Genomic DNA, 3,430 nt, shown 5'->3' with positions numbered 1-3,430 from the left:
TTGGCATTTTAATGTGGGTCTGTTTGGGTTCCTCTTGTTTAGGATTCTCTCTGTGCTTCCTGAACTTATATGATCATTTTCTTTGCAAGGTTAGGAACGTTTTCTGTAATCATTTCTTCAGATGGGTTCTCAATCCCTTGCTCTCGCTCTTCTCTTTCTTGTACCCTTATGATGCACATATTGGTGAGTTTGATATTGTCCCAGAGGTTTCTTAAACTTCCCTCGTTTTTTAAATTCTTTTTTCTTTTTTCTTTTGTTCCAATTGGGTGTTTTCTGCTGCCTTATCTTCTAAATTGCTGATTTGACTCTCTGCTTCATCTAGTCTACTGTTGATTCCTTCTAGTGTGTTCTTCATTTCAGTTATTGTAGTCTTCATTTCTGACTGGTTCTTCTTTATGGTTTCTATGTCTGTTTTCATACTTCCTATCTCTCTGTTGAAGTCCTCACTGAGATAATCTATTATCTCCCTAAATTCATTGAGCATCCTTATAGCCAGTGTTTTAAACTCTGTCTCTGGTAGGTTGCTTGCCTTCATTTCATTTAGTTCTTTTTCTGGAGTGAAAATTTCTCTCGTTTCTTTGTTTTCTCATTTAAGTTATCTCTCCAAGTTCATTTCTATGTATTAGGAAGATTTGTTACATATCCTAGCCTTGGCCAGGTGGCCTTATGTAGTAGGTATCCTGTGCATCCCAATGGCATGGTCTCCCTGATTGCCTGTGCCAGGGGCTCTGGGCATGTTCCTTATGTGGGTTGAGTGTGTTCTCCTGTTGTAGCTAAGCCTTGATTGCTGTTAGCATGTCAGTACATGGGACAGACTCTCGGACTGACTAGATTGACCACACACACAGGGTACGAGCTGCTGCATGGATTCATCCCAGCAGGCTCATGCACCTGTTGAGACCACCTTTTAAATGTTCCATTTATGGGGCTAGTCAGGTGGTGCTCTGTTGTGGTCTGATGCCAGCCTCTGGGTGTGTTGGTTCTGGGGCCCCTTGGGAGGGGCTCCCTTGTAGGCCAAGGTCAGCCGCTGCCTTTGATTGTTCGGGGTTACCTGATAGGAGCTACAAAGTGATCCATGAATGACTGCTGCCTGTGCTGGATCTGGAGGCAAGTAGGAGAGACCGTGCTGCAGACCAAGCTCGGTTACCCTCAGTACCAGGCCCATGGTGGCTCAGCAAAAGGACCAGCGCACCTCAAGGCCTGAGGCTGTCTGCCAGTTGCCCGTAAGTCTCCACAGCTGAAAGAGCCTTTGGTTGGCTTAGGAGTTGGGTGGGTCAGGGATCCAGGGAATTATAGGGATAAAGTGTACAGATTTTACCCAGTCAATGCAGAATCATGTTTTGTTCCAGTGCTGAATCTACAGCTTCTTATAAAAGACTCAGATCACAGCAAAGGTAGCTGTGGCCTGCCTCATGCCTGCAGGCACCCAAGATGCTTTCCCGAAATACTGTAGCTCGGGGTGGGATTTGGGCCTGCCACAGAAAGTCTCTCTCGGGATGCACTGGCTGTGCACCAGCCATGTGAACTGAGGTCTGTTGGTTTGCTGTCAAATTTGCCGCCCAGGAAAAGCACAAGGTGGAGCTGGTTACTGGGCAATGAGCCTACCATGAGCAATTTGTGGGTTGGGTAGTGCAGGGTCTCAGGGAGACATAGCGAGCCAATTCTGTCTGGCCAACGTAGATTGCTGCCAGAGCTGAGCCCATGGACTTCCACAAAAGACACAGTTCACAGTGAGGGCAGCCGCTGTCCACCTTGGGCCCATAGACCCCAGGAATCTGCCCAAGAGACACTGCAGTTCAGGCTGGCACCAATGGCCTGCTGCTAAAAATCTCCTTCATAAAGTGTGGGTCGCATGCAGGCATTGCAAGCTGAGGGCTGCTTCTTGCTCACAAATGCATGGCCCAAGGAAGGTGCAGGGTGGGGCTGACTGCCTGGACAATTTGTGGGCTGGGTGGGGCAGGGTCCCAGGAAGACATGGGGTGGAGCAGGCCAATCTCACTCAGCCAATGCAGCTTCAGAATTGGCCAAACGGGTGGAGTGTCCAACACTGGCAAGATGGCGCCCATCTCTAGTCTGCCCCGCAGGAGGGCCCACAAAGGTAACAATGGTGGCTGTCTCTCCAGCCCTTGCTCCAGTGCTACACAACTCAGTCCTTCCCCGTATGCTTCCTATACCTCCCAAGCTGCTGACCCTCCGCTGGTACCCAGGGTGAGTGTCCGCAACCGAGTCTGTGTGCAAGCCCTTTAAGGGGGATGTCTGGTTTTTTAGGCTCCTTCTGTCTCACTTGGACAGCCAGAACCCCTACTGATTTTTACAGTAAGATTTTGTGGAATCTCCTCTTCCCGGGGCTGGAACTCTGGGCTGGAGAGCCCCTGTGTGGGGCTAGGGACCCTCGTTCCTTCAGGGAGGCCTCTGTAGCTGTGCTCTCCTACCTGGTGCTCAGTCACCATGCATGGGTACAGGACCAGCCAGCTTCATGTCTCCAACTGGTCTCGATGTGGCTTTTTCTTTATAGCCTCAGATGTATGTGTTAGGATCAGCTAGACTTCAAGTAGTTCTCCAAGTTGTTTGTTTTATAATTTGGTTGTAATTTTAATGCGATCCTGGGAAGAGGCAAACCCTGCTTTTACCAAGCCCACATCTTGACCAGAACTTCCTCCTTTCCTGTCTTTAAGATCTGGTTTTACAGATACTTGATTGTTCAGCATTCTCCTCGAACACTCCTTTATTCTCTCACACTTCTATTTCTCTATTCATGCAGTTCTCTTCTCTGACAATGCCATTTCCATTCTTCTCTAACAAACTTCTACTTACTATTCACTGTTTCAAATGTTACCAACTTTTAAACCCTTTGCCCAAGCAGAATTTACCATTTCTTCCTCATTCCTATCACATTTACATATTCCATCATGGCACTCATCCATTGCAGCACTCAGTTGGGCGTGTACATTTGTCTCTCCACTAGACAGAAAGCTTCCTGGGACACTTTTTTCATCTTTTTTTCCTATAGGGTCTTGAAAGGTGCATAGCTCTATGCTACTCGATGAATTCTAATATCCCTGAGGTATCTCAATGATATCTAATATCCTTCATGAATTCCCCAAGCTGACGATATCCCGTTTATCTTCTTTGCTCCAGTTGAGATAGCAAAATATGTTGTATCCTTTAAGATCTCCTTTCCATAGTTCCTTCATCCTTGAATATCTGTGATCTATATCCTCAGTACTGACCATAGTATTTAGCATATGATGCGTGCTCAATAAATATTTGTTGAAATAAATCAAAGCATTCCTAATAAACATTGAGCATGTACTAGTACATGTCATGTGACAGAATCCTTCCCTGGAGTAACCCCTCATACTGGTTCTCAACCTGTAGTTCTCTGTCTTTTCTCATCCTATGATCCTAGGATCAAAAACTCTGGGCTCCA

The sequence above is a fragment of the Pteropus vampyrus genome, unplaced genomic scaffold (assembly GCF_000151845.1).
Source record: "Pteropus vampyrus isolate Shadow unplaced genomic scaffold, Pvam_2.0 Scaffold6, whole genome shotgun sequence".
Classification (NCBI taxonomy): Eukaryota; Metazoa; Chordata; class Mammalia; order Chiroptera; family Pteropodidae; genus Pteropus; species Pteropus vampyrus.
The sequence above is the reverse complement of the archived record's forward strand: the minus strand, read 5'-3'. Positions refer to the sequence as shown.